This window comes from Pinus tabuliformis, chromosome 9 (assembly GCF_031772625.1).
Source record: "Pinus tabuliformis cultivar Carrire ecotype Pingquan chromosome 9, CPIR1, whole genome shotgun sequence".
In the NCBI taxonomy this organism is placed as follows: domain Eukaryota; kingdom Viridiplantae; phylum Streptophyta; class Pinopsida; order Pinales; family Pinaceae; genus Pinus; species Pinus tabuliformis.
The window spans coordinates 627782778-627803353 of NC_142307.1; positions in this window are offsets into that span (position 1 = coordinate 627782778).

Consider the following 20576-nt stretch of genomic DNA (forward strand, 5'->3'; position numbering starts at 1 on the left):
TCCAGCCTAGAGGAGATTTGTGCCAACCCACCTGATCTATTGTTCCATTTTAAGAGCCCATTGATGTTCCTCATTTCCACCATGCATGCTCCCTCAATGAAATTTTTTAGATCCTCCGTTTCAGGTTCCAAGTGTTGTCTTCCACCTTTCTTTTCACTCAAAGAAGTGATCATATTAAAGTCTCCTCCAATTATCCATTTGTGGGAATCCACCTGCGATTGGAGGGAATTGATATGCTTGAGTATTTATTCTTTCCTTGCAAATTTTTTAGGCCCATACAGATAGACATGCATGTTCATTCCTAGCAAGTGAAAAGAAATAGTAAGAAATGAAGTTTCCTAAGAAAGGATTTCTATGTTGATATGAGTAGGATCCTAGGAAATACCTAGGCCTCTCGATGCTCCTTTACATCTATATTGTGGTTGTATATTTTTTCCATAATTGAGACACGATAGATTCAAAAATAGAGCTAGAGCATTTGGTTTCTTGAATAAGAAAGATTGTTGGAAGATCCTGCTAGATCTTTTGACAAAGAATATGATGTTTAGACCCTTTATTTTCTAGGAAATTACGTTCATGATGAGATGTTTCTTTGGTTAGTTTAGATCTCTGAGATCTACTTGTATTATCCTGAATTGACCAACTTCCTTCCCAAGGTGTCTATGCATTGGAGGGATGATTTTATGCCTATTTTCTTGAATTCTTTGCGACTTTTTTTCCCTTCTTTCGTGATGATGGCATGAACACCTAGCTATTATGAGGATTTTTCTCTTTGTAGCACTACAAGCAAGAGTTTTATTTTCTTGGAGGGGATGGTATCGAGTTCATTGTGCCAACATGCATCCTCAATGGTCATTATATCTAACACTTCTATGTTAGCGAACTCATCCTCCTCTACCATGTGGGTGTCCTTTAGTTGTTGTGGTTCTGGTTGTGTTTTAGCCTCACTTGGGGTGGATTAAACTTTTCCATGCCTATGCACTTCCATAGCTTTATTTTCCAACGTGTTTAGGGGGTTTTCTAAGATGTTCTCCTACTCTGGATTATTGGGTTCTTCTGATAGATTTCCTAGTACTTCGTAGTTATTTCTAGTTGCCCGTCTTTTGAGAGTGGCTATAGTTGTAGGCTTATTGTTGTGGTGCTTCTTGGAGGAGATTTTTGTGAATCCATATCCATCCATTGTTTCTAAATCTTTTGGATCCTTATTTGGTTCCTAGAGGGGGTAGTCACAGTAGAGATTTCCATGCTTGTGACACTTTCTACAAAAAATGTGATGTGATCGTAGTCCAAATTTGATACCAGTCTCTATCTTCCAATTTCAAAGAAATGGCTTTAGGGAGCGAACCCTAGATTTTTATGTAGACACAAATCCTTACATATGATATATAGAAGTCATGCTTCGTTTGTTCTGAGGGGCATACGAAATGTCCAAGCTTAATTCCAATGCCTTGCAGGGTTTCTAGATCCCAATATTTGTGTGGCAGGGAGTACATGCAAATCCATACATGGGCCCAGAAGAAGTATTCCTTATTTGGCTTAAAGCGCTCCACTCATTATCGCATATACAGTCCAACATAGTTGAATAAGTACAATTCTCCATCCATGACCGCCTTCTAGTATTCTAGACGAGAAAAGCTCACCGTGAAGAAACCCTTGGAGCCTAATTTCACTTCATAGTGAGCATTGGGTTTCTCGCATTGCGCTATCCAGTTGAGGAGTGATTTTTTCATTTACTAAATTCCAATGAAATTGCATATTAGGGAATGGACCTTTACGAATTGGATTTTTCTATTAAATCTAGCAGGGGGGATGTGAAACCTTGGAATTTCAACATATTTGACTATGCATGTACTAGAATCCTTTTGAGCTATGGAAGCCTAGTGATTCCTTTCCTATAATATATATTTCATTAGACAAAATGTTGTCAACATTCTTGTTTTTGTATGGGTCCTAGATTTTATACAGGGTTTTAGGTTACAAATTGGTTGGAGGGGCCTAGAGGTCCTCCTCGCGGGGACACCATTCCACAGGGCATGCTCAGGCAAGAATGTCAGAGGGTTGTAAGAATAAGGGATAGATTTATAATAGGGTGTGTAAAGAGACAGTCATGGGTATGTGCAGGGTTGCAAAGCGGAGGGTGAAAAGCCGGGAAAAGCCATTATAGTTCACTTTATTGATATAACTTTATTATTATTATTCTTGTTTGATATAATTTTATATTTAACAAACATTGCAACATCTCCCCCATACTGGGCTTAGTGCCTCTTAACAAAATCATATTATTAAGAAGTAGCATATATCCATCTTAACTATGAATTTATCAAGAACTAAGAGAAATCAAATCTTTGCAGGGGCAAACCTTTTTTCAAGTTTTTCCCTCAAAAATATGTTTGTAACTTAAGAGATTTAATTGCTCTCAAAACCTGATAAACCCAAAAAAAAATTAACTTCGTAGAAAGAACTGTCACTATTCCACCTAGTAGAACAAATATTTCATAAATGCCACAAGGGCCAACAAATCGTGAACCATACCACTTGAGCTAAATTCCTTTGACATCTGATAAACTCTATATATATATATATATATATATATATATATATATATATATATATATATATATATATATATATATACTCATTGTTTCTCTATTTACAAATAAAATCATCTTTTACATTTTGGATTTTTTATCTTGTCTTTTAAATAGCTTTTGGTACAATACCATGGAACATTACCATGGCTTATCAATACCACATGCTCGATATGACAAGTTTTGATATAATATTTTTTAATTAATTAATTTGATATAAATTCATTAAAAGAGCATAATTAACTTGGAGATAAATATTAATCCTTGATATGTAAATACTATTATGAATATTTTGGCATATTTTATGGAGCTTAAATCTCTATCATCCATTTAATAATTACTAATAATTAAATTAAAATTTTGGAAAACCTATTGTGAAATAAAAATACCTATTATCATAATTATCTTTTAAGTTTATATACACAATATTATTTTAAAAGATAAAAAATACATAATAATATATAATACCAAAATAACATATTATTATTACTATTATTTTAATGTTTTGGTGGTGAATTTTGGTTTCTCTATTTACTAATAAAAATATATTTAAAATTTATTATTTTCTATTTACCAATAAAGTTATTTTTTAAATTTATATATACATATATATATATATATATATATATATATATATATATATATATATATATATATATATATTGAATTGGGTGGTTTTTCCTTCCATTAATAAAAATAAATTTAGAGATGGATGACATTTAATAATTTAGGTGGTCTCAACCTGCATATTGGAAAACCAGATATGTTGACCACCTATTAACTAAATAACGAGTCCAAAATTTAAGAGTTTTCAAAAGTATCAAAATGACAAGAAAAGAAGCATGTATAACCATCCATCTATAATTACTGGAACTATAAAGTAGGCCTGCAAACCAAATAGTAAATTGACTATTCATCTGAAGAGTCAACCGGGGCAGGGTCCTTGGTGCTAGAATATGTTTCTCTGTCCGAGCCATTCTACTATCCAATCGAATCATTTGGAGCCTCAGGAGTTGTATCTCCCTCCTTATCTCAATGAGATTAGTGGTGATGCCTTGAACATCATGCTGATTCTTAGCCAAAATCCTTGTTCACAAAGTCTTATTCTTCTAGTATATTTGTAGTGTCTATCTAAATAATGTCCTTTAGCCTTTGGTGTGTCATGGGTCCTCCACTAAGTCCCTAAATTCACTTAACATGTCTGCATCATATTGTGGTCTTATTTCTCTTCCTATGTCTATTTCCAAGTGTTCCAATACATTTCTTGCCTCAGACAAAATGGTTGCTTGATATCTCAGTTCACCCTCACGATCCTAGTCATGACCCCTGCCAAATCCTCTTCCATGACCCCGTCTTCTACCTGTATTCCCCATACTGTGGCATGAGCGAGAACCCAATTTGTGCATCAATGTATGAGACAAATGATTGAATATGTTATACCTGGGTAGAAAAAAGCCACACCTTCTCTCTTCGAAAAGTGGGAAACTCCCTATCCCTGGACTAATCCACCATTACATGCTTGATAAACATAGGAGTAGGAGTTGGGTAAGGATTGAGGTGTGTGTACCTGGAAGAAACCATCCTCTTCACATGCACATCAGATTTCATGGACTGCTGTTGTTCTCTTAAGGCCGCTGAGATGTTTTAGGTCTATCACAGGAATGCTCCTAGAGTAAGAGATGTCACAAATTTGTGGGCACTCATGGGGAGTCATGATATATCTTTCCTGCACCTTGAGGTTGTTAATTCCATTGGACATGAGCTTTTGAATAACACTACTAAGTTGTTGGGTCTACACATCCATTGCAGAAGATATCTTCCTCCAACATTGATGTGTAAATGTGTGATAAGGGAATTTATAGAGTTTAGATAGACCGGTCAGTGAATTCAAATTTAGCGTAGTCTAAACATCTACAAATTAGTTTGAAAAATAATGGAAATTTTCGAGAAAATATTGTAGAAATTTTTAAAAATCTAGGTTATAGTCATGTTTTTGCGGCTACAACCACCCTCCAAAATTTTGCGTTAGCTTTGTTTTAGAGCCTCCCTACAAAATTTTCATAGCATATTGTCTTGCTTCGCCAAGTACACAAGCTTTAATGTATTTCCAGGCTGAGCAACTTCCCAAATAAATTGCACAATTCCGGTGGGCAACTAGCCTTCCCTCTAGAAATTGAGCAATTCTGTCTAGCAGCCTACTGGGCTCCAGAATTACGCAATCCTACTAGTCAGGCTTCACCCAGAAAATTGCGTAATCCTCCCTAGCAGGGCTGTTCAGCCCAGGAATTGCGCTATCCTAGGTAGCACTCAACTTCTCTGCCCAAAAATTGCACAAATCTCCTGGGCTACTAGCCTGGTTCCCATCCAAAACTGCACATTTCCTCCCAACAGTTGAGCAACTTCATGCATGAGCAGTTGGGTTGACCAGTTCCACCCGGGACCAAGGAAACTTGACTTGCATGCATGGATTTCTTTTTCCCAGAATAGCAAAAGGAAACATGCAAAAAGCATCCCATGATTTAGGGAGCTATTTTTAGTAGCTGGAGGTTACATGCAAAGTTCGTTTTAGAAACATTCCTCCAAGTGTCACTTTTTCCTAGATTTGTGGCATGCACATCATGAGCTCAAACTTATTTATTCGATGCATCAGATCTCATTCTTTCACATTGATATTACAACTCTAACATCATATAACACATCCAAGACTCTTCGACACATCCAGCTCAGCTATTCACGGGTAAGTGGCCTCAACTTATCTTTTTCAGCATTTCTGTCATTTTTTGTGTTTTCGCTTGTGTGAGTGCTATTTGCTTGATTTCTTTGAATGCTTTCTATCATTTGCATTCATACTAGCTTGTACTAGCACTGTTTCAGTTTTTGTTGCTATCTCACTGCTAGCGCATGCATGAAACTGTTTTGCACGAACAGTCACCGATTCGGCAACTCGCTTCACCCACATGCATTTTGATCTATTTACTAAATCTTTCTTCCAATGTTTGCATACATGATCAATCACTTCTTCTTTTACTTAGTGTTGTCACACATTCACTTTCACATTTTCTTTCAGTTGCTTGTCGGCGAGTCTGGCCAACCTTGACCCGGACTTTAACTTCACCGAGACAACATTGCACAATTTGGAGAAGGCTCTATCTTCCTCTCCAGAAATGTGCATTTCTACCCAAGCACTATCCTCTAGGACTATTTTGTGCATTTCTGAGGGACAGTGACTGCTGTCCCAAAAAATTGCGCAATGCAGTCCCTGATCTTGCAGTCATTGTCAGCTAGAATTGCGCATTGCACAACCCTAGCAGTCAGTAGTCAGCCTAGATTGTGCATTGCGCAAATCCAACAGGAAATCAGCCTCCCCAGACAGTCCAGACTTATTTTTGCGCAAGTCTAGTAGCCAGTCTCCCAGCCTCCCAGAAGAAATTGCACAATCTTTCCTATCAATTCCTAGGTATGTGTTATGTCATTCCCCCGAATTTGCTTTGGTTTTTGATCACATATTTCTTGCCATGCATGTTTCTTTGTCTCTGGATCTTTCAGGTGTGCATCTGCCTCTTAGCAGTGCAAGATCAATGGCCTCCAAGAGAGCAAGACTAAAAGACACTGACGAAAGTGCAACTGGAGCAACAATTGAACGGGTGTCCACATGTCTACTGATCTATGAAGACACCAAGTTGTTTCTAGACAAGGACATCAAGCTGAAATGGAAAGAGGTCAATGAAGTATTTGCAAGCACTTTTGGGGAAGACCTCGAAGACCATCAGGTGTATGTGAACATTCACAAGTCGGGCTTGTACTAGATTGCATGTAAGTACCTCGCATTCCCATGCACAGACATGATTCACTGGATCATCTTGCGCATTGATCCCAAGACGACGACTTTGAGATGTATTAGATGTCAGAGCCTGTGATTATCATGGAGACTCCCTTCAGCTTACCCAACAACAATGCTAACTCCAAAGATCTTCTGAAGAACTGGGTAAAGGAGTCAGCCAGATTCAGGATGACACCCAACCAGATCTACAAGACGAAGATACTGCGGAAGGCGTATCAATACTTGGTAATATTTGCATGTCAACTGTATGGCCAAGAAAGCATGAAAACCTTTCCACAGAGTTGGGTGATCGTGCTGGACCAACTGTCTAGGGAAGGAAAACCATGTAACTCGTTTGGCATGTTGGCTCATCAGCTGAAGGAATAGGTAACAAAGGCTCAACAGTCACCCAGAGGTATCCAAGAATACATCTACATGTCCACCTACATATTAGATGCAATCTGTGCCCGACAGGAGTTCTCAGGCTTGGAGTGGGCATGGTCACTGGCGGAGGCTTCTGTGAACACATGTTGTAAGTTGTTTTCCGAATTCAGCTTCAGAGGAGTTATCACACTATTGTTCGATCATTTTTTCACCCCAGTTTACAAGATCATATTCGAACAAGATCCACCCTGCATGTCAGAGGAAGCAATGGAGGCACTGATAGACATTGATGATTGGTATGCCTCACCGTCTGACACCTTCATACAAATGTTCAACACGAAGAAGCCTCCGCATGTTCTACCGAAGTTTTCCTTGGACATACTCATCATGTAGGAAGTATTGTATCACATCTCAGCAAGATTGACAGCTAGACTGCACCAGAAGAAGAAGGCACCTTGGCCCGCTCTTCCATTGTGGATCAGGTTATATGAGATCCCGAGTTTCAAGAAAGTGGATGTCAAATCAGAACAGATGAAGAAGTATCCATTCAACCTCCAAAGTTACAATTCGTATGAACCACAATGTATTGTGAAAGACCAATGCACGAGAGTACAGTTCAACTAGATCCACGGGGCATTTCATTGGGCCGAGGAGGACCCATGGAGATATTGCTACTATTTCTCCAGACCCAATGAACAGGTCGGCTTCACTATGGAGTGGTCAGTGAAGCAACATGAAGTAGCATCCCGAAGAGCACCAGCACCAACAACAGCAGTAGTAGCAGAGGAAAGCATACCGGTGTGTGACAAGGGCAAGAGGAAGATTTTTAATCGCATGGAGGATGAGAAAAGCTGCAAGTTCTGAGCAAATCCACTAGTAGAGAAAGCAACTATGGCTATAGAGGCAAAGAGGCAACAACGTGACAAGAGAATCACACAAAGGCAAAGGGATAAGAGAAGAATGGAGGAAACAGAGAAGGATTTGCATGAGCTGAAGGAGCAACTCCGCAAGGAACAAGAGCTACACAAATAGGAGAGGGAAGTGCAACAACAACAGGTACAGCAGGGGGCGCAACATGTGAAAACAAATGAAACAACACCCGTACAGGTAGTGGATTCATTAGAACAACTAGCATCAGGCAGACAAGGTGAACCATCACAGGAGCAAGACTTCGCTCGTGAGATAGAGAAAGCACTTCAATAGTTGGAGACAGACATGGAGCAGCATGAATTGGAACAGGACACTGACCTCGTGCCTCACCACCAGGAAGTCAACTTACCCAGTTCACTGCATCCAAATGATGAGCAAGTATCAATTGACCAAGGAGGCACTGAGATCCTTGGAGATCAATCGGAAGGAGAGATGCACAACATCTCATTCGACGAGTCTCAACATAGAGTTGTGCAGTCCCGCAGAGTGCCGACTCTAGATGATCATACATATCTTGCACAAGTTGAGGAACGAGTGATCGTGTATGACATGCGCAAACATCCATGAGCCTTGGCGATGCAATCAGAGTGTATGCCGAAGCCACTAGCTCATGTGTTCGCTTTCTGATAGTTGAGAATGAGCGAATGGCTAAGGAACTACAAACAACCAAAAAAGGAGGAGAGTTGGTCACAGCGTCTGCCCAAGCTGAACTGAAGAAGGAAAAACTAGATGAAGTATTGTCCCTTGACACAATTATGTGAGTGTTGTACTCCAAGTTTGGCACTGTGCATAAGGCAGTCGTCCATCTCAATGGATGATAACAATGATGTGCTAGAAGAGAACGTATCTTGACGAACTTGCATGTTGTTGTTGATTACATGCAAACATGGAAGATGAGACACAAGGGAGATCCACTTCACTTGCCTAAGATGATGAAGGCCAGTGCGGTCAAGCTGAAGGCACATATCCGAAGTCAGATTCAGAAATATGAAGAGCTCTCGCAGCTCATCACTAGCATACATGCTTCCCATGCACGTTTATTCAAGAGTATGGATGTTGTGGTGTGCGTACATGCGATCCCATCTATTGGGACTCTCACCAGGTGAAGACAAAGGCACAGGTTCGAATAGAGCTTGACTTGTAATTTGACGAGTTGATGCGCATTACCACCAGGCCAGACTTTCCCATCAGTGAATACATCATGCAAAGTATGTCGCTGGTCCGACCACATTGAAGACAATGATGCGCATGCTTATAGACGAGTTGGAAAGAGGAGCCCAAGTAGTGTACCCAGATGCTATGGAGGCAAGAGTCAGGTTCCAGAAAGATGTCACCTTGGAGCACATGGACACCATCATGGACTACCAATCTTGGCATCAGTATGTTACTGTTGATCAGTGAGAGGATGCTAAGGGGTTGGTCTTCGAGGTTGTCTAAGTCATAGTGATGTCTAGCATGGCTTTCTCAACCCATTTCTCTCACATGGGTACATGTGCATTGTATTGTAATGTCTTGTGAAGTGTAAGTCAAGTGTCGATAGTTGGATGTAACAGTCATAGAGTAGATGAAGAGTCATGAGGGTATATGAACTTTCACAAAGGGGAATGTCAAGGGTCACCCCACCCTTTGCTATAAATAGTCCCTCATAATTCATTGTATAATATTTTGGTCAGCCAAGCTTCCGATAAGACTATCTTGGAGAGAGCTTGGACAGTATTGTAATGGGCCTTGGCTTCTCCACTGTGCAGAGCTAGTACATCTCTTTGGAGGAGCAGGCGGTTGTGGCTGTAACGTTCCACTATCGGAACTAGTGGTTGGACATGGATGTAGTGTATGACTGGAACTTACACTTCTTAATATAACAAGAGCCAACATGTTTCATGCATATGTTGTATTGTATTATATGATATTTGGTTTACTCTAAATGATATATGTATTTGTTTTCTTACACATGCATGTATAAACTATTATGTATAAGTATGTATGAATCTTTCTGAAATGTGTTGTTGGTTTAACCATCACTTTGGATTGCTTGCTAACTTTCCTTCCATGTTGTGGTGCATATTCGCTCATGTGTTCCCTTCTTAACTGCGTGCTATAACAGGTTTCCAAGGGGCACACTCATCTCAACCCCCATGTGTTAGAACCTCTCATGCACCTTCCTTGGCTCATTGTAGCTGTTACACCCTTGCTACCAACATAGTTATCTTACTTGCCTATGTGCGAAATCACGGTCAAGGCACTACTGTACAACCCACTGCTGGGACTCCTACACCAAATGGTCTGAGGTCTAATTGGGACTTCTTACCGGGGAGATCCTATGACATGTTGGTGGGTCTAGCACTGTCAACATTTTTGGTGCTAGAAGGAGGGCCAGATGACAAGCTGTGTCCTCTCATCCTGTTTTGAACCTTTGCATATCTATCATGGATTCTTGCACTCTTCTCCCTCCACGATGTTTTTCGAACCACGAAGAGGTCACCATCACAAGGGAGTTTTTTGATCACTTTTCCACTTACATGTATGATGGTGAAGGCAAAGTGTCCTGGCCTAAGTTCTTACATGACTTTCTTTCCATGCTTCATGAGGAAGATGGATGTTCTGACGAACTGGCCAGCTTGCTGCTTAGATACACACTTTGCGAATCCCCACTTCGGTGGCTGTGCAGCCTACAGGCTGACAACATGCACTCACTTGAGCACTTCTTTGATCTCATTGAAGACACTTTCTATCATTTTGACCTATACCATCTTGACCAAAAACTGTTACAACAACAGAAGGCTCTACATGAATTGAACATGGATTTTTTGCAACACTTCGATGATTTGCAGTTTCAAGCTCCAAAGAGCCAGATGAAATTTTTCTATCTTTAGGGCCGGTTCAAGTATTGTGTTAAGAAATCTTCTCGTCCCGAGAATAAGTTTGAAATCAAGCCTCGCTCCACATTCTTCAGTGATGGAGCTACGCAATCCCAGATGGATGTGCTCACTTTCACAACTGACTGTCCGCCATCCCCTCATCAAGCAACTCCACCACTATAGAGTGAGGTTGAGGATCATGTTCACACACATGTTCAACTGTCACATCCTCCCACCATCGCTTCACTTAATTTTTGTGTAGAATTGGTTGTGAGTCCATCGAGTTGTCATATGCATTTTTTTCCACAACCTCCGTCTTCGCACTCGGTTGTTCCTCCGGATGATACTTTCTTGTGTTCTTCCATTCCAGATTCTACATTTGTTGTGAATGAAGAACAAGCCTTTGATGGAGTTGGTGTTGCACAACCAACATTCACTGTCATTCATGAAGAGTATGAGTGGGAGCTTGAGCATCAATACTCGGCGAAGGATTTCTCCCTTCCATCCGAGCCTCCTCCATTCTTTCCTGACATCTTTGGTAAACCTGCCATCCATGATTTCACATGTGTATCTTCATCCATGGATGCACCCATTGTTGATAACTCGCCTGACACATCGGATGTCAGTCCATCATCTGACAACGGAGAGGATAAGTTATTCACTGAAAATCCACTTGATCTTTCATCTGGCTTTTTTGGAAGCAGCAGAGCCATGCTTTCATTCCTATGTGACTCTATCCGGGTACTGTCCAGGACTGCTGACAATGGAGCAACACCAGAGATGAAACTAAGACTCTGACTACTATACTGCTTGTGCACCCATATACCCCTCAACCCCAATCAAAACAACTATGTTTCCTTGGCTTGGAATATGTGTTAATCGACCAAAATCTTGGCATATGCTACATCTTACAATCAAGCTAGTGTGAAACCAAGATGAACTGAGTGCTGAACAATACTTCTGGAGGTGTTAGACTTCCCTTTCACGAACAAGGTCCATTCAGAGATCTGGAGTTCTACCAGTGTGTCGCGAAGTGTTGTAGTGGCTATAACCACCCTCCGAAATTTTTCCTTAGCTTTGTTTTGGAGCCTCCCTACCAACTTTTCACAGCGCCTTGTCTTTCTTCGTCAAGTACACAAGCTTCAGTGTTTTTCTTGCAGAAAAACAACCTGTACATCAAAGCTTGATGCATTCCCCTCACAGGCTATTCATCTGGATTTGGTCCAGCTGCAGGCTGAGAAGCTTCCCCAAGAAATTGTGCAATTTTGGAGGGAAACCAGCCTTCCCTCTAGAAATTGCGCAATTCTATCTAGTAGCCTGTTGGGCTCTAGAATTGTGCAATCCTGCCAATCAGGATTCACCTAGAAAATTGCGGAATCCTCCCCAGCAGGGCTGCTTAGCCCAAGAATTATGCAATCTTGGGTAGTAGTCAACTACTCTGCCCAGAAATTGCACAAATCTCCTAGGCAGCCAACCCAACTCCCATCTAGAAATGCACGTTTCCTCCTAGCAGTTGAGCAGTCTCATGCATGAGTAGTTGGGTTGACTAGTTCCACTCGGTACCAAGGAAACTTGAATTTCATGCATGGCTTGCTTTTTGCCGAAATAGCAGCGAGAAACATGCAAAAAGCATCCCATGATTCAGGGAGCTATTTTTAGCAGCTGGAGGTTACATGCAAAGTTCATTTTAGAAACTTTCCTCCAAGTGTCACTTTTTCCTAGATTTGTGGCATGTGCATCATGAGCTCAAAATTATTTATTCGATGCATCATAGCTCATTATTTCACATTGATGTTGGATCTCTGACATCCCATAGCACATCCAAGACTCTTCGACACATCCGTCTCAACTATTCGCGGGTAAGTGGCCTCAGCTTGTCTTTTTCAACATTTCTATCGCTTTTTGTGTTTTCGCTTGTGTGAGTGTTGTCTTCTTTATTTCTTTGAATGCTTGTTTTCGTTTGCATGCATACTAGATTGTAGTAGCACCGTTTCAGTTTAAGTTGCTATCTCACTGCTGTCACATGCATGAAACTGTTTTGCACGAACGACGACTGATTCAGCAACTAGCTTCACCCACATTCATGTTGATTTGTTTACTGAATATTTCATTCAATGTTCACATGCATGATCAATCACTTTTGCTTTCACTTAGTGTCACCACACATTCACTTTCACATTTTCTTTCATTTTCCCTTCGGCGATTCTGGCCAACCTTGGCCCAGACTCTACCTTCACCGAGATAACATTGCGCAATCTGGAGAAGGAAGGCTCTGTCTTCCTCTCCAAAAATATGCATTCTTGCCCAGGCATTGTTCTCCATGACTGTTTTGCACATTTCTGAGGGACAGTGACCGCTGGCCTAGAAAATTTTGTAATGCAGTCCCTCAACCTGCAGTCATTGCCAGCTGGAATTGCACATTGTGCAATCCCAGTAGTCAACAATTAGACTGGATTGCACATTGTGCAAATCCAGTAACCAGTCAGCCTCCCTAGACATTCTAGACTGCCTTTTATGCGATTCTGGTAGCCAGTCTCCTAGCCTCCCAGAAGAAATTGCACAATCTTGCCTATCAACTCTCAGGTATGTGTTATGTCATTCCCCCGAATTTCCTTTGGTTTTTGATGACAGATTTCTTGCCATGTATGTTGCTTTGTCTTTAGATTTTCAGGTGTTCATCTACCTCTTAGCAGTACAAGATCAATGGCCTCTAAGAAAGAAGGATCAAAAGACACTGACGGAAGTGCAACTGGAGCACCAGTTGAACGTGTGTCTGCATGTCTACCGATCTATGAAGATACCAAGCTGTTTCTAGACAAGAATATCAAGCTGAAATGAAAGATGTCAATGAAGTATTTGCAGGCACTTTTGGGGAATACCTCGAAGACCGTCAGGTGTATGTGAACATTCACAAGTCTGACTTGTACCAGATTACATGTAGATACCTTGCATTCCCATGCGTGGACATGATACATTGGATCGTCTCGCGCGCTAATCCTGAGATGATGACTTTGAGCAGTGTCAGCGGGATGAAGCTTGCAACCTTCTGGGCACATGATTATGATGAGATGTATTAGATGTCGGAGCCCGTGACTATCATGGAGACTCCCTTCAGCTTACCCAGCAGCAGTGCTAACTCCAGAGACATTCTGAAGAACTGGGTAAAGGAGCCGGCCAAATTCAGGATGACACCCAACCAGATCTACAAGATGAAGATACTGCGGAAGGCATATCAATACTTGGTCATATTTTCATGTCAATTGTATGGACAAGAAAGCACAAAAACCTTCCCTCAGAGTTGGGTGATTGTGGTGGACCAACTGGCTAGAGAAGGAAAACCATGTAATTAGTCTGGCATGTTGGCTCATCGGCTGAAGGAACAGGTGACAAAGGATCGATAGTCACCCGGAGGTATTCAAGCATAGATCTACATGTCCGCCTACATCTTAGATGCAATCTATGCCCGACAGGAGTTCCTGGGCTTAGAGTGGGCATGGTCACTAGCAGAGGCTACTATGAACACATATTGTAAGTTGTTGTCCGAATGCAGCTTCAGAGGAGTTATCACACGACTTGTTGATCATTTTGTCACCCCAATTTAGAAAATGATATTCGAACAAGATCCACCTTGCATGTTGAAGGAAGCAATGGAGGCACTGATAGATATTGCTGATTGGTATGCCTCACCGTCTGGCACCTTCATACGAATGTTCAGCGTAGAGAAGCCTCCGCATGTTCTACTGAAGCTTTCCTTGGACATACTCGTCATGCAGGCAGTAGCATATCACATCATGGCAGGATTGATAGCTAGACTACATCAGAAGAAGAAGGCACCTTGGCCCGCACTTCCATTGCGGATTGGGTTATATGGGATCCAGAGCTTCAAGCAAGTGGATGTCAAAGCATAACAACTGAAGAAGTATCCATTCGGCCTCTGAAGTTACAATCCGTATGACCCACATTTTATTGTGAAATATCACTGCACTGGAGTACAGTTCAACTAGATCCATGGGGCATCTCATTGGGCCGAGGAGGACCCATGGAGATATTGCTATAGTTTCTCCAGACCCAATGAACAGGTCAGCTTCGCTATGGAGTGGTTAGCGAAGCAACGTGGAGCAACATCTCGGAGAGCACCAGCACTAGCACCAGCAGTAGCAGTAGAGGAAAGCATATCGGTGCACGACAAGGGCAAGAGGAAGATTGTCGATCACATGGAGGTAGAGAAAATCTACAAGTTTCGAGCAGATCCACTGGTAGAGAAAGCAGCTATGGCTATAGAGGCAAAGAGGCAACAACACGACAAGCGAATCATGTAAAGGCAAAGGGATAAGAGAAGAATGGAGGAAACAAAGAAGGAGTTGGATGAGCTGAAGGAGCAACTCCGGAAGGTACAAAAGCTACACAAACAAGAGAGGGAAGTGTAGCAGCAATAGGTACAGTAGGGGGTGCAACATGTGCAAACAGATGAAACAACACATGTACAGGTAGTGGATTCATCAGAACAACTGGCATCAGGTAGATAGGGTGAACCATCACAAGAGTAAGACTTCTCTCGTGAGATAGAGCAAGCACTTCAATAGTTGGATACAGACAACATAGTTACCGATCAAACGAGAAAGTGATCTGGTACCCATTTTTTTGAGGTAGCAAAAAATCACCCGATTGTGAAAAGTGGTGATGCCAGAATAAACTTTTTTTTTTTAAGAATATTTTTGGCACTTTAAATTTTCTTATTTATCAAGTATGAATATTTTTTTTTCAATGTTAGTAATTTTCATGTTGATTTTAAAAAGTGTTGATGCAACATCAACACATTTTTTTAAATGTTAATGATTTTCATGTTGATTTTGAAAAGTGTTGATGCAACATCAACACATTTTTTTAGAAGGGTTATTTTTTTGACTTTAAATTTTTTTATGTATCAAGTGTGATTTATTTTTTTATTAGTGATTTTCACCTTGATTTTGAAAAGAGCTGATGAGCATCAACTCTTTTTGTTTAAAGGGCTTAGATTTTACATTTTAAATTTTCTAATGAATTAAGTGTGGATAAATTTTTTTAAATGTTGGTAATTTTCATGTTAGTAATAAAACATAAAAATAAAAATAAAAAAGCATGACCAAAAAAAAAAAAACAACAACAACAAAACATGACAAAAATAAAAATAATAAAAACATGTTAGTAATAAAAAATAAAATTATAAAAAAATACAAAAACATAACAAAAATAAAAAAGCATAAAACATAAAAATAAAAATAAAAAAACATGACAAAAAAAAACATAAAACATTAGATATCATTTTTGGGATTCAACTGCATTAACTAAGTCATTCAAACGTATGACCATTTCCATGAGAGGTAGTCGTAACTGACTAATTTCTCATGATTTTTGAATAGTTCACTTAGCACTCATTGCATCGGGTGATGCTCACAGGGGTGAAGAAGTGGGATTGAAACTAGTGAAATGTGGAGAACGAATCACATAGCATCAATCATCACTTCCGGGGCTTGCACCCGGTAACCAGGACTTCCCAGGAGGTCACCCATCCTAGAACTCCTCTGGCTCAAGCGCGCTTAACTGTGGAGTTTTTCCACAATCAAGCCCACTTAGCTTGCTACCCCATTTGCAAAACCTTAGCAAGTATTGTGCCTCATGAACCATTCAATTAGAGATCCCTTGACTCTTTTTTAATTTAAGTATGGGGGATTTACGTAGTGCATTATATTAGATATCATTTTTGGGATTCAACTGCGTTAAGTAAGACATTCAAACGTATGACCATTTCCATGAGAGGTAGTCGTAACTGACTAATTTCTCATGATTTTTGAATAGTTCACTTAGCACTCATTGCATCGGGTGATGCTCACAGGGGTGAAGAAGTGGGATTGAAACTAGTGAAATGTGGAGAACGAATCACATAGCATCAATCATCACTTCCGGGGCTTGCACCCGGTAACCAGGACTTCCCAGGAGGTCACCCATCCTAGAACTCCTCTGGCTCAAGCGCGCTTAACTGTGGAGTTTTTCCCACAATCAAGCCCACTTAGCTTGCTACCCCATTTGCAAAACCTTAGCAAGTATTGTGCCTCATGAACCATTCAAGTAGAGATCCCTTGACTCTTTTTGAATTTAAGTATGGGAGATTTACGCAGTGCATTATATTAGATATCATTTTTGGGATTCAACTGCGTTAAGTAAGTCATTCAAACGTATGACCATTTCCATGAGAGGTAGTCGTAACTGACTAATTTCTCATGTATTTTGAATAGTTCACTTAGCACTCATTGCATCGGGTGATGCTCACAGGGGTGAAGAAGTGGGATTGAAACTAGTGAAATGTGGAGAACGAATCACATAGCATCAATCATCACTTCCGGGGCTTGCACCCGGTAACCAGGACTTCCCAGGAGGTCACCCATCCTAGAACTCCTCTGGCTCAAGCGCGCTTAACTGTGGAGTTTTTCCCACAATCAAGCCCACTTAGCTTGCTACCCCATTTGCAAAACCTTAGCAAGTATTGTGCCTCATGAACCATTCAAGTAGAGATCCTGGTTACCGGGTGCAAGCCCCGGAAGTGATGATTGATGCTATGTGATTCGTTCTCCACATTTCACTAGTTTCAATCCCACTTCTTCACCCCTGTGAGCATCACCCAATGCAATGAGTGCTAAGTGAACTATTCAAAAATCATGAGAAATTAGTCAGTTACGACTACCTCTCATGGAAATGGTCATACGTTTGAATGACTTACTTAACGCAGTTGAATCCCAAAAATGATATCTAATATAATGCACTGCATAAATCCCCCATACTTAAACATAAAACATGTTAGTAATAAAACATAAAAATAAAAAATAAAAAAACATGACAAAAAAAAATCAAATACAAAATAAATATATAAAAAGAAAAGAGAAAAAAAACAAAAAGAAAACTATAAAAATATAAAGAAAACCAAAATTATCTTGTAAAAATAAAAAAATTGAATAAAGAATTAACAAAAAAAAGGTAAATAAAAAAAATCAAAAAATAAATAAAAAATGAAAAATTTTTAAAAAATATATATAATTTAAAGAAAAACAAATTGAACCACAAAAAAAAATAAAAAATCTAAAAACATTTTTTTTAAAATAAAAAAACAAATAAAAAAGAAAACCTCATTAAGAAAAAAAAAACCTTAAAATATTTACCAAAAAATAAAAGAAAAAAAAAGAATTAATTAAAATAAAAAATTAAAAAATATTTAAATTAAATAATTTATATAAACAAAATTAAAAATAAAACATAAAATAAAATAAAAATTTAAGAATTATTTTTTAAAATTAAAATTATAAAAATAAAGAAATAACAGAAAAATAAATAAAGGAAAAATAACAAAAAAAAAAAAAAAACCATTAAAAAAGGAAATTTTAAAAAAATAAAAAATAAATTCAAAACATATTACAAAAAAAAAATCAAAACAAATAAAAAACATTAAAAAGGTTATTTTTAAATAAAACAATTAAAAAAAACACATACATCACCCCTTCCACCCCCTATCCCTTCCCCTCTCCCATCACCCCCCTCTCCCTCCCCTCTCCCCATACCCCCCTCTCGCCGTCACCCCCGCTTCCCTTCCCTTCCCTACTCCCTCCCACCTTGGCCCTCCCTCACCGCCATCCCCTTCCCTCCCCACCCTCGGCTCTCCCTGCCCACCCCTCCCACCTCGTCCCTCCCTCACCTCGCCATGCTCCCCTCCCCACCCTCGGCCCTCTCCCTCCCACACGCCACCCGACCCCTCCTCTCACCTCTCCCTCCCCCCGTCCCTCACCCCCCTCTCCCCTCCCCCGCCCCCGATAAAACTATCTTGGAGAGAGCTTGGATAGTATTGTAACGAGCCTCGGCTTCTCCACTGCGCAGAGCTAGTACATCTCTTTGGAGGAGTAGGCGGTTGTGGCTGTAACGTTCTGCTATCGGAACTAGTGGTTGGACATGGATGTAGTGTATGAATGGAAATTACACTTCTTAATATAACAAGAGCTAGAACATTTCATGCGTATGTTGTATTGTATTCTATGCTATCTGGTTTACTCTAAATGATATATGTATTTGTTTGCTTACGCATGCATATATAAACTATTCTGGATAAGTATGTATGAATCTTTATGAAATATGTTGTTGGTTTAACCATCACTTTGGATTGCTTGCTAACTTGCCTTCCATATTGTGATGCATCTGCGCTTGTGTGTTCCCTTCTTAACTGCATGCTATCACAGGTTTCCAAGGGGCACACTCATCTCAAACCCCGTGTGTTAGAAGTTGAATATAATTAATATTATTTTGTATTAATGGAGAAATGGTTACACAAGTTGTAACGTATCTCCTTAGTTTAGGAGTTGTTCCTAGAGTTTAGGAGTTTGGTTGCAACTTCCTGAGTTTTAGTAAAGTACTTAATGATGTAATTGCTCATTTGATGTAAGTAGAGTGTACGGAGAGAGTTCTCTTTGTTTGAGTGCAGTCTCCAGGTGCAGTACTCACCTGTGAGCTGTAACTCCTTCTTTTTCAATTCAAGTCTGATTTTTATCTTGGTATCAGAGCATAGAGTAGGGATAGCCTTAATTTTTTTTAGGATGCATCATTGATTACAGAACTGTAGTGGCGGTGGAGTGTACAGAAGCATTTGTAGAATCAGGTGGACTGCAGTAACACCTGAAGACAGGTCTCAGATGACTGATCATCTCTGAGAGCAAGAAAGGGTTGGTGCGGAATCTTCGCGAACAGTCGCACCATTTTTGAGAAAAAGCAGCAGCGGGCGTGGTTTATTAAGGAACAGACGCACCACTTGGCGCGGTTTTGAGGGTGATAAGCACGCCAGCGCGCCAGAAAGTGCTATTGGTGCAGAAAATAAAGGATTAATCATGCCAATTTCGTAAGACGCATCGATTTTGTTTCCGGCACGGGTATTTCGTTGTCGAGAAGTGCCAGCCTCTTTCTCTGTAGAAAATATGAAATTTTTGCAGATCGACCTTGCCTAGTGGTGGCACTTTGAAATTTCTGATCTACTCGGTGGCAGCAGATCGGATTTGCCCGGTGGTGGCGCATTGAAATTTCTGATCTGTTCGGTGGTAGCAGATCGGATTTTCCCGGTGGTGGTGCATTAGAGTTCTTGATCTCTTGAGTGGTAGCAGATCGGACTTGCCTGGTGGTGGTGCATTGGAGTTCCTGATCTACTCGGTGGCAGCAGATCGGATTTGCCCGGTGGTGGCGCATTGGAGTTCCTGATCTGTTCGGTGGCAGCAGATCGGACTTTCCCGGTGGTGGCGCATTGGAGTTCCTGATCTGTTCGGTGGCAACAGATCGGACTTGCCCAGTGGTGGTGCATTGGAGTTCCTGATCTACTTGGTGGCAGCAGATCGGATTTGCCCGGTGGTGGCACATTGAAATTTCTGATCTTTTCGGTGGTAGCAGATCGGATTTTCCCAGTGGTGGCGCATTAGAGTTCCTGATATGTTGAGTGGTAGCAGATCGGACTTGCCTGGTGGTGGTGCATTGGAGTTCTTGATCTACTCGGTGGCAGCAGATCGGATTTGCCCAGTGGTGGCGCATTGGAGTTCCTGATCTGTTCGGTGGCAGCAGATCGGACTTGCCTGGTGGTGGCGCATTGGAGTTCCTGATCTGTTCGGTGGCAGCAGATCGGACTTGCCCGGTGGTGGTGCATTGGAGTTCCTGATCTACTCGGTGGCAGCAGATCGGACTTGCCTGGTGGTGGTGTATTGGAGTTCCTGATCTGTTCGGTGGTAGCAGATCGGATTTGCCCGGTGGTGGCGAATTAGAGTTCCTGATCTGTTTGGTGGCAGCAGATCGGACTTGCCCGGTGGTGGCTCATTGAAGACTTATTCATCAGAGGATCAGAAAGTTTATCAGTCCAATATGAATAACAGTGATAAGTACTCTCTTAAGCCAGAAAAGACGTGGTCTATTATCAGGCCAATAGATTATTTGCTCAGGGAGCAGCGG